At 36.2% G+C, this 12,551-nt stretch overlaps 1 pseudogene; it reads left to right on the plus strand.

Moving 5' to 3' along the window:
* The first annotated feature begins 8,461 nt into the window (after positions 1–8,461).
* On the plus strand, positions 8,462–8,905 carry LOC102438831 (annotated as a pseudogene).
* The last annotated feature ends 3,646 nt before the right edge of the window (positions 8,906–12,551 follow it).

The following is a 12,551-nucleotide window of genomic DNA, read 5'->3' on the forward strand; positions in this document are numbered from 1 at the left end:
AAAAGGGCCCAGGCGGGAAATTAACTCTCCTGATTTAACTGCAAATGACAACCCATTGCACAGTCAAAGCACAAACTGGTAACAAGAAGGAAAGATAAATGTGAGGCAAGTGGGATGTTCCTAATTAACGGCAATCTACTTCAAGTAAATTTCCCTAACTCAATGTTATTGCACATATGAGGGAAGTCAATTCATGCATTGCAAGGCTTGATCTTATAATGTTGCTCTTGAAAAAAATGAGATAATCAAACAACAGAAGGATTATATTAACCAGGGACCTGGATTACAGTGAGTCAGAGTGAGGTATCAGGTAATCGAATCTAGTCAGTGTATCCAGAGCAGGATGCAAATAAGTAATTTGGACATCTTGAATGAGCTCTGCCAACTTCAAAGTCTCATGAAAATGTTGTAAACATGCCATGCACTTTCATCTGAGAGTGGAAGGTGATTAACAATGATTTCAGACTTCTATTTGACCATTATTATTATTATAGCTTTTTAAATGTTTCCCCTGACATCCTTCCTGTGTAAATGAATATGTCCCAGGGAAACTTCAGTAAATGAGATGAACTAATGTAAAATGTTAAATAATTCATGGTTTTGGAAGCCACTGTGACTTAGCTCATGTTTTCATAGAAACCAAACCACTGTTGTGATGCAGGGAAAAAAAGGCATCTGCATATGAAAATATCTCAAGTGTTATCTTTTCAGCCTAAATGTGTGGTCAGTAAGTAAAAGGAGGAAGAGGAGCATGATAAAATAATACAGCACATGCCACTTCCACCATTCTATAATAGTAGAGATGACGAATAGGATTTTGATTTGATATATTTTGTTGTGTTTCATTTGAAGTTCATCTCCCTGCCTGTGTCATCATTTCTATCATTCTGAATTGGACTGGATGAGGCGGTCAGGTGGGATGTGGAGGTAAGACTGAGACAGCAGAGGCAACATTGAGGAGGAGAAGGCAGCATAAAAGGAATAAGGACCTGGAGTATTTGTGTTCCAAGTTCTGCCCCTGTAAAGTCTGATTTGGGGTTTGTTGTAGAACTGCTCTGGGCCACTGTTTTCTGATCTGTAAAATGTTATGATGATATCAGCCTGTTAGGAAGATTAAATGAGATAACATGTATAAGCAGATTAAGGTGTCTGGTACAAAGAAGGTGCACAAAATGTGGAACCTACCTGAACGTACCATTCCCAGAAAGGACCGAACACTGCCAGCTTCCCCTGGAAGGGAATTCCCAGAGGTCCCCTCACTATTAACAGCAAGACAGTAAGCCAGAGAGGTTGTGAGTTCATTTTAAAGACAAAGTTCTTGGTCTTCAATACCAAATCTACCACTTACCAGTCGTACCATAGCTACTTAGCTAGCCTCAATTTCCTCATCAATATACTAACGATAATGTTAGCACTTACCCTATTGACGGTTTGCAAGGATGAAGTGAAATAATCTGCCTTAAGTAATTAGCACAGTTTTAAGCACATGGCAGACTCTCTAAATGCTACCTTCAAGTATCTGTTGACTAGAACCCACAGAATGAGAGCCATGACAATTCTATCTGTAATCAGGGGCAAACAGAAAGAATGGTTTTCCTCTCTCACATAGTACCTTGCTATGAAAATGTGACAAAACGAGAACTTTTCTTTTAAATGTTGGTTAAACATGGTTTGTTCCAAAAGGAATTTTTGACCGTTTAACAAATAATTCAGCTCTTTTAAACACTGTTTTAGAGGAAAGATTTAAAACTATTAATAGTTCCATTTCCAATATTTGAAAGCATTGGGGAGTGGTCAAAGTGATAAAATTCTCAAGGATAGTCAATTTTTGAAATAAGGAAACTATACTATGTGAGTTTGCACTTGTGCAGCTTTTCTCCTGTGGGCACACCCCGATCCATATTGTGTGGGATGGCTGAAACTCAAACAGAGAAACTTTGTCTTTCTGGCTTGATGAGTCAGAGGACAGAATTTGGTACTACCAGAGTGGCTAGAACGTAAGGGGAGAAATGAAGAAGAGCTCATAATTTTGTGTAAATTCCACCCCAGTCCCCGGCTGAGGCTTGAACTGCAAATAGTCCAGGGAGACATCAAGGAGCCTGACTGAAGGACTATAACTAGAAGACTGAGGGAAGTGAGCCAAAGTTTCAAACTATTTATAGTAGGATTTGCAGAATTCAGAGTTTGTTTGCAGCCAAAGTTAACTGCTTGCTAAAATAAAAATCACCATTCTTCAGGAAGATATCAGAATACAAAGTATCTGTAACACATCTTATATAATATTCAGCATATAATTAAAAAACCCTAGTTATGAGGAAAAATGTGGCTCATCATCAAGAAAAAAATTGTCAGTAAAAACTGACCCTGACATGTTAGAATATGTAGGTGAAGAGTTTAAAATAGCTACTATAAATCTGTTCAAAACTGATTTAAAGGTTATTATTCAAAATGAACAGATGGAAATATGAGTATATAAGTAAAAAATCTAAAATGGAATCAAATGGGAATTCTAGAACTGAAAAGTACTACATCTGAAATGAAAATGTCAGTGAACTTGAAGACATATCAAAAGAATCACCCAATCTGAATAATAAAGATAAAAACTTAAGAACAAAAGCTCAGTGACTGTAGGACAAAACAAGCTGATTATGTGTGTGTATATATATATATATATATATATATATATATATATATATATATATAATCAGCTTGTTATATAAATAATAGTCCAAGATAAATAATTGGACAAAAAATATTTGAAGAAATGATTATCAAAAATTTTCCAAATCTGATGATAAATAGCAACTTTTAGCTACAAATATTTCAGTAAATCCTAAGCAAATTAAACACAAAGAAAAGAACAATTATTTATGGGATGGTTAATTTTATGTGACAAATGACTGTGTACCACAAGATGCCCAGATTAAACATTATTTTGGGGTGTGTCTCTGAGGGTGCATGTGAATTGGTGGACTCAATAAAATAAATTGCCTTCCAAAATGTGTGAGACTCATCCAATCCCTTGAGGGCCTGAATAGAACAAAAAAAGCAGAGAAAAGGAGAATTCACCTCTTTTTCTTCCTGACTGCCTACTTGAGCAGCTTGAGCTGAAACATCCTGCCCCAGGGCTGGGACTTACACCACCCATTCCCTTGATTCTCAGGCCTTCAGAATCAGACTGAATTTATAGCACTGGCTTTTCTGAGTCTGCAACATGCAGACAGCAGATCATGGGACTTCTCAACTTCCATAATCACATGATCAAATCCTCATAATAAATCCCCATTCATATATACACTATCTCCTACTGGTTCTGTTTCTCTGAAGAACCCTGACTAATACAAGCCACATCATAGACTTGCTGAAAATTTGAAAACCAACACAAAAAATATTGAAAGTAGCCAGAAAAATGACTCAATATTTAAGGGGGGGCGGAGAAACAACAAAAGTAATGGTTGAGTTATCAGAAAACATAAAGGTCATACAACACTGGAAGAATATATTTAAGGGACTAAGAGAAAAGAAAAAATAACTACCAATCTAGAATTCTATATTCAGCAAAATTGTCCTGTGGAAATAATGTCAAAATAAAGGTAGTTCTCACTCAGATAAACAAAACTAAGAGAATTTATTGCTTAGTAAATTACTTCATAATAAAGAGAAATGACACCAGATAGAAACATGGATCAATAAGAGGTAAAGAAGAGCAACAGATATGGTGTGGGACACCTTATAATAATAAAAGTCTCAAATAGGCAAAATGTGTATGAGCTTAAATATAAAGCTTCAAAATCTAAATAAGAAACTGAAAAATCTAGAGGGAAAGTAAATCAATTTTTAATATTGCAGATTTTCACATTCCTCTTTCAGTAACTGATAGAAACAAGGATTGGCTGATAAAACAGAAATGGCTAGAACAACTATATAAAAAAATCAGTTAAGAGATCCGATAAAGATTAGAGAAATACTATCCACCAGTTTAACCAAACTGATGTCTATGAAACCTTATATACCACAAATGTACACAGCAATTATTTAAATTGCATTGTGCAGAGAGCACATTCACAAACATAAATTATATGCTGCATCTAATCCAAGTCTTTAATAAAGGTCAAAATGTGAAATATTAAATAATATGTACATTTTGAAAAAATTTGGATAAAGTTCCAAATTTGTGAAGATAAAATAATACACTTCTAAATAACTAGTGGGCCAAAGAAGAAATCACAAAAGAATTTAGAATATTCAGAAACTCAATGTATTACAATTCATGTGATTCAGTTAAAGTAGAGCATGGAAATTTATAACAAGTTATATAGCCAATATTTTCTTAAGAAGTTAAAAATAAAAGAATAAAATTAAAGCCATAAAAGTAGAAGGAAGAAAAAATAAAGATAATATCAGAACTCAGTGAAATAGAAAACAAAATTAGAAAATTGACAAAACTGATATTTTTTCCCTTGAAAAGATTAATAAAACCAATAAAACCCAAGCAATAAAATAATAATAAATACAGAGATTAAATTGTCATTATTAGGAATATACTAAAATCTATCATACATACGTTAGAAAGACAAAAACAGAATATGTGAACAACCTTATAACTTAAATGAAAGACAATTTTCTTGAGGAACATAACTTACCAAGACTCATCCAAGATGAAATTTTAAAAAGTGAATAGCCCATATTTATTATAAAGGTCATTCTGTTATCAAATACTTTCACACAAAGAAATTCCTAGCCCAGATGGTTTTACAGTGAATTTTCTAGTACATTGCAAAAACACATAATGCCAATCAATGTTATGAGAACTCTCCATGCATAAGAGAGTCTACATTGGGGTCATTTGTTCTAAGCAATAAGTGACTGCAAGCTCATACTGTACCTTGACAAAGAAGACCTGCATGCACAAAAATAAGCAAGAAACCATATGGCTGGCATGAGTTTTCAAGATTTGATGAAATGAATCATGTTGTACATGAGTCAGTGGTTGTAACACATTGTCTTTGGTAGGTATTTAATTTGGGTGCCATTTCCATCTGTAATACAATGTTTTAGACTGCTTGTTTTTAAAATTTTTATTTTCTGATGAAATCATCATTCACTGACATGTTTTCCAAGTTATTCATGACCAAAAAGGGAAGAAAAGATCATCATGTAGTTACTATAATAACTATAGAGTTCTACATATTAGTTCTGTATCCAAAATGCTCAAATAACAGTGATGGAAACAGCTATCTGTGCATGTAACCCTGAAAAAATATTTTCCCAAATTTTTCATGTTTTAGGAGGGAACTGCTATATACTGATCTCTATTTCTCCCATGTAATGTAATTCTTGTGTTTAGTAGTGCAAGGACTTTAAGCCCTTTCTGCAGATATATATTTTTTTATTGGTTCAAGCCCTTACACAAACTCTGAAAATTTAAATTTAGTGGTCAACGTATGCCTTCTCACTTGAAAGGACCCTGTTCCCAAGGAAGTAATAGGGAGATTTTAATAACAACAACAACAAGGCAAAATTATAGCCCAAGTATTACCAGCCCAAAAGCACAATCTCATAGCAACTTTGGAGCATAACTCAGTTTTTCTCTGCATTCTCCAAAGAAAATATTTTCCAAATGGTATTAGTAAGAAACATAGTATTTACATTCAGTTTAGAGAGAGAGAGAGAGGGAGCCCTAACCGGTTTGGCTCAGTGGATAGAGCATCGGCCTGCGGACTCAAGGGTCCCGGGTTCAATTCCAGTCAAGGGCATGTACCTTGGTTGCGGGCACATCCCCAGTGGGGGGTGTGCAGGAGGCAGCTGATCGATGTTTCTCTCTCATCGATGTTTCTAATTATCCCTCTCCCTTCCTCTCTGTAAAAAATCAATAAAATATATTTAAGAAAAAAAGAAAGAGAGAGGGAGGGAGAGTTTATATCATGTACTAGAAAGAAAAACCCAATAAAATTCCAAGTAAATGTCTTTATTTCTCTTTCATTCCATCACTCCATGCATCATAATGTCTTTTCCTTTTTCCTTACTTTTCTCCTAGCTTCAACCTTGCCCTGTCTATGTCTAAAACTTGCATTGTTCACTAGCCATATGTGGTTATTTAAATTTAAGTTAACTTAAATAAAATTATAAATTCAATTTCTCAGGTATACTAGCCACATTTTAAGTGCTCACTAGCCAGGTGTGGCCCATAGCTGCAATATTCAACAGAGATCAAGAGCATTTCCATTATTTCAGAAGTATTGGACAATGCTCATCTGTCTCTTTCAAAAAGAAAAGAAAAATAGAAGAAGGCTACAGAGGAAGAGTTGGAAGAGGGTGGGGAAGAATGCATGTTATAGTTCACCTTACTCCTGGTAGAAAGCAGTTCAAGAGCTTCCTGTTCCGGCGGGAACTTGATAGCAACCTTGTCTCAAGTCTACTTTCTTCTCCTCTAGGAAAACCAATAGAACCACAAGAAGGTAGGCAAGAAAAGCCTCCGAGCTCTATCTTCAGTGAAAGTAGGAGACAGCGAACACTTGAAAACCCCAAATTCTTTGTGTGGGCAAATGCAAGGAAGTCTCATAAAATCTGCCTGGAAAGTTATAGCAGCATGCTAGGGAAATGCAGAGAGGACAGAGGTGGGCTAGAGGGGACAGATCTCAGCAATGACCAACAAATACTAACTCCCAGAAAGGAAAGCCCCTTCTTAAGTAGAAAGTGCTGATTCCCAATGAGGTACAATCACTGTGGCTTCTGTGACATAAGGTACTGAAAGTCCCCAGAGGTCCTGACAGTGACAGGTCTAAGAAAGCACCGTCTTTCAGAAGAGAGCGTGACACTTTGAAAGATGAGGCCTGAGTTCTTGGCAGTAGTGTTTAGTAAAAGAAGAGTGGTCTGGGGCTAGGTCTGAGAGGTGGGAGGCATGGCTGGCTGCACAGAGGAATTATATTGTAATCAATTCATCCATCTCTTCAGCCCCACTCTCCTGAAAAATTGCCACCATCTTCTACAGTCTCCTGTTGCTATCTTGTTTGGAAAATTTAATTTATTCAAACCTGAGTATCAAAACCAGCAACAACAAAAAACAGTGTCCTGCTATTGAAATGCCCCTTCCCCCCCCCCACCACGACCACCTCCCCACAAAAAGAAAGATATGTTGAAATCCTCAGACTTTCAGAGCATGACCTTATTTGGAAATAGGGTCATTGCAGATGTAATTCTTTAAGATGAGGTCATACTGGAGGAGGGTGCATCCTTACTTTAATATAACTGTGTCCTTATAAGAAAAGAAGAGACACGGGGGAGAATACTATGTGACACTAATGGAGATCGAAGTGCGGCAGCCACAAGTCAGGGAATGTTAAAGATTGCTGCCAAACACCAGAAGCTAAGGATTCTCCTCCACATGTTTCATAAGGGACATGGTCATGCTGACATTTTGATTCTAGACTTTTTTAGGCTCCAGAACTATGAGATAATACATTTCTGTTGTTTCAAACCATCCACTTTGTGATACTTTTTTATGGCATCCCTAGGAAACTCATCTTTTCAAAGACACCATAAAAATAGGGAATAGCAACAAAAATCATTTATTTTGAACAAAAAAAAAACTTCTCCAGAAAAATGTTGCCTCAAAAAGATAACAACACCACCTTTCACCATGATTAAAGAAACAATTACAACTGTGAAGGAAATATAAGGATTCAAGGAGATGTGACTCAAGAGAAGCTACTTTTTTAGACATATGGCAATAAAGTGAGATCTAATAGAATTCAAGAAGAATATGTAAGAAAACAGAATTATTTAGGAATAAAACTAGATTACAGTATCACAAAAGATAGTGACACCATAGAAAGCACAAGAAGAGATGTACATGAGAAAATAAAATAAATAGAAATAAAGATATAAAAATGTTGAAGGTAATAGGATACACAAAAGACAGGCAAAATATATCTAATATTCACATAATTGGAACCAAAAAAAATCCAGAATAATAGAAGAGAAGTAGTATTTAAATACATTTCAAAAAACTTTCTCAAATAAAAGACTTGACTCTAGCTCTTGAAGAACAAACTATAACCCACAGAGAGTGTACACTGTGACACAGAATGGTCATTATTGAGACAGAACCTGAAAACAATTGTTTAATTTTAAAGATAAAGAATTTGGGGGTAGCAGAAAGAGATATCAAGATAATTTTAGGTGAAAGAAAATCAAGATACTATCAAACTTCCCCTGCAATTATCTATGAAAAGATGGTGGGAAAAAAATTCCAAGGAAAAAAATGCAATGACTCAAGAAAAGAAAGTGTGACTCAAGCTTTTATACCTAGCTAGGCCATCCTTCAAGTATAAAGGCTATAGAAGACTATTATTTTTTTAAGACATATCTGCAAGTACTCAAGGAACAGAGTTTGAGTAGAGTGAGCTTGTGAGCTCAGTGGTTGTGTGGTCACGTGTCGAAAGCCAGTACCACTTGCATCATGGCTGACCAACTGATTGAAGAGCAGATTGCAGAATTCAAAGAAGCTTTTTCACTATTTGACAAGGATGGTGATGAAACTTTAACAACAAAGGAATCAGGAACTGTAATGAGGTCTCTTGAGAAGAATCTCATAGAAGTAGAGTTATAGGACATGGTTAAAGAAGTGGATGCAGATGCCAATGTTACAATTGACTTTCCAGAATTTCTGACAATGATGGCAAGAAAAATGAAAGACACAGAGAGTGAAGATGAATTAGAGAAGCATTCTATGTGTTTGATAAGAATGGCGATGGCTATACTAGTGCAGCAGAGCTTTGCCATGTGATGACACACCTTGGGGAAAAATAAACCGATGAAGAGGTTGATGACATGACCAGGGAAGCAGATATTGATGGTGATCAAGTAAACTGAAGAGTTTGTACAAATGATGACAGCCACGTGAAGACATTGTACAGAATGTGTTCAGTTTCTTGTACAAAATTGTTTATTTGCCTTTTCTTTGTAACTTATCTGTAAAAGGTTTCTCCTACTGTCAAAAAATATGCATTTATAGTATTTAGGACTTCATTCCTCCATATTTTCTTCCCTTATCTTACTTTCATTGTCCCGAAACCTTATTTTAGAAAATTGATCAAGTAACAGGTTGCATGTGACTTACTCTGCATATATCTAAGCCCTTCTGCACATCTAAACTTAGATGGAGTTGGTTAAATGAGGGAACATTTGGGTTATGCCTTTCTTTAAGTAGTTTTCTTCAGGAACTGTCAGCATGTTGTTGAAGTGTGAAGTAGTAACTCTGTGTGGACTATGGACAGTCAACAATATGTACTTAAAAGTTGCACTATTGAAAAATGGGTGTATTATCCAGGTACTCATACACTATTTTTTTGTACTGCTGGTCCTGTACCAGGAACATTTTCTTTTATTGTTACTTACTTTTTAAACTTTGTTTAGCCATTTACAGAAAATTTGCTTATGGCACAATTTGCCTCAAATCCTTTCCAAGTTGTATATTTGTTGGCCAATAAAAATTTTTTACTCCTCTCCCCTCCAAAAAAACTCAAGTAATTTTAGTCTTACAAGCCTTTTTCAAGAATGCTATTAAAAGATAAAATTCAGCTAACTAAAATATTATAGAAAAATAGCAGAGAAAGAATGGGTGGTATGATTAAATATCTTTGATATTCAATATATTTAAGGCACATATAAGATAAGAGCAAACAACTAAAAGTAATAAAATGAAAAAAAAATATAATGTAGTTTGAAAAGTATAAATAATATTAAAAATAACACTAAAAGGGGAAGAAATGTGCAAATACACTAAGTCCAGCATTGCTTTACTTAGAATAGCTAAAAATTAAATTATACCATTTAAAACTGGCAAATCTCAAAAATCTTAAGCATGCCTCTGATTGCCTATCCAGTGAAACTCTGTTGTTTTTGTGGGATGAAGAAAGGATTTGAAGATGTTTATGTGGGGCCTGATCTGTGGATAAGCACTCAACAGAACAAACAATATAATGGGACAGTTTACATATCAGAAATGGCACAATATTTCATTTATGGAATCTCATTTAAGTCTGTTGGTCTAGAATAACTGGTTTTCTAATCTTATTTCTTCTCCTATACTCACTTTTCCCCCATTTCTTATCTTTATTTCTCTTTCCCTTTCCTTCTTCCCCTCTCCCTCCCTCCTCTTCCCTTCTCTCTCTCTCTCTCTCTCTCTCTCTCTCTCTCTCTCTCTTCCTGAGGTCAGAATATTTCAAGTAAAATACACTTTGGCTGCATAAATGGCTGTCTAGAAAGATAATGCAATCTTCTAAGTGATCACAGCAACAGAAGTTGACATTAGAAAGGGAATATATTGGCCTAGCTCCCAGAATAATAAGGAAAATAAAGAAGCTTGGCTTTGAAAGGACAAACATGAGCTCTAGGAGAAGTCTAGGTAGCAGGAACTGATAGACAGCCTTTCAGACACTACCCTTGGGGGGAATGAATTCTAACTTTTTGAAGTATTTTTGATGCTTTGCTCAAAAGTAAAACTCCAAAAACTGCATAGATCGCATGTTACAACACCAGATTGTAAAACGAAAATTAACCAGGAGAAGGTAGAGTACATGGTGGGTAACAAAAGCAGCAAATGTCCAGTAGAAATGTCATGATCTGTGTGCCTACACTGGTAGGTTGGAAGAAAGGGACCAGAACAATTCATTCCTATTTCAGAGTTGTTAGAGAAGCTAAGAAACGGAGGTGAGTCGAAGGAGGCACAACAATTAGAAGCTGTTTACCAAAGCTCTCTGTGTTCATCTCCACATCCTGTTTTTCCTCTCTTTTCCAAAACTTCTTCAACTCATGGAGCTTACTCTGTACTCACACTCACTCTTGCTTGTTCATATCTTTCTCCCTGTGACATGGCGTGGTTCCTGCCCAGGGACATAACACTTTTCCAGATGTGCTCATGTTTCTGGTACTGCAAGACAGTCCCTTTAAGAGAATGGGCCATCTTGTTCATGGCACTAATTGAATTAATAGTTCATGCCTATTGAAATCATTGCTGGTACCCCTCTATGGTATCTGTGCCTTGGAACTTTTAGACTTTCAGCTCAAAGGGGTGTTCTAATCTTAGGAAAATGTATCCAATCGCCTTAAGTCAGGTCTGCTACAAACAACCACTGGCAGTTGGGAAGATACGGCCAAACCCAGAAACATGTTGCCCAAGGCCAGCAAGTTGGCAACAGTTTTCCCCTAAGTTTCACAATCCTGTAGAAAATTTTATTTTCTGATTTGGTATTGTAAAGATTCCATCTGTCTCCACTTTTGGGCAGTTTAGAAAGCACTGGAAAAAATGTTGGAAGCAATCAAATCTTTCTTAGGTAGAGTTTTATTTTTGCTATGGTGCTATCTGGAATTTAAGAACAAAACAAAACGAGACAACAACCGGAGAGCCACTACAAAAGCCATCTGCTGTGGAAGGCCTTCAGCTATTCCTTTCCATTCCTACTGCCAAGGGAGGTCCCCAAGACATTACGAGTCCAAAGCGAGAGTTCCAAATCCCAGCCTTGTACATAGCAAATCAGTACGAGTGGAAACACAATAACAGATACTTGTCATTTTTGCATATTTGAATATTTTTATATTCATAATAAGTTCATTTGGAAATAAACATGAATTTGGAAGAGCATGGTGGCATTTTAATCATTCTTAAGCAGGAAAAAGGTAACTATTTTTTTGGCATGGAAACTTTCCACTTTTAGTAAGAGAAGAGTGAGAGAAGGCAGAGTACACTGTCAGTTCCACCAGGTTCAATTAATTGTTGAAATCAAACAAAAATAGCCTCTCGAGATTCCCATTGTTCTGCAGCTGCTGGCTTCGGAATGTTTGCTGTCTCCTTCCTTCTGACTAATCACCATGGTTGCCCAGTTTCCTTTCCTGATTTCCTACCAGAGTTTGTGATGTGTCATGGGAAGAAAGGGCAACCCTCCCAACATTTCTTTCCAGGCCTTTTGAACACAGCCATCCTGGAGCACGTGGCCTTCTTTTCAAATTCCTGAATTTCTTGACCTGTCTGGGCTCAGAGGCTGTGTTTGTGAGCATGCACGCTTGAGCTGCTTGATAAGGGAGCCTAAGTGGCTTCCTGTTTGAAAGCGGTCAGAAAGATGTGAGTCTTGAATGGAATCTGTGCACAAGACCTAGCCCTAATGCATTTTCTTTTTTCTTTTTTTTAAATCTCCCTTTGCTTCTTGCTGCTTTGTTGAAAGAGTTCTAGATTGCTAAAAGTATAACCTGATTCTGAATTTAGCAGTTACTGAAAGGGGTTATATCACGTGGAGATAGAATCCCATTTAGTTGAATGTCAAACTTCTAGGTACTTGGATGTCCAGAACATAGACATGAACTTCAAAGTAAAAGGTAAAGACCACTAGCATACTTGCAAAAACTCCATGCACTAAGACCCACACACTTCACATAGAAAAGTTTTAAAATTTGGAACACTGCCTGGTGTATGTTAAACACTACATAAATGTTTGTGGTTATTATCAGAACTTATTAGCTGTTTTTACATATAAATCTAGTAAACGTCATTTTCA

This window comes from Myotis lucifugus, unplaced genomic scaffold, assembly GCF_000147115.1.
Source record: "Myotis lucifugus unplaced genomic scaffold, Myoluc2.0 scaffold_129, whole genome shotgun sequence".
Taxonomy (NCBI): Eukaryota; Metazoa; Chordata; class Mammalia; order Chiroptera; family Vespertilionidae; genus Myotis; species Myotis lucifugus.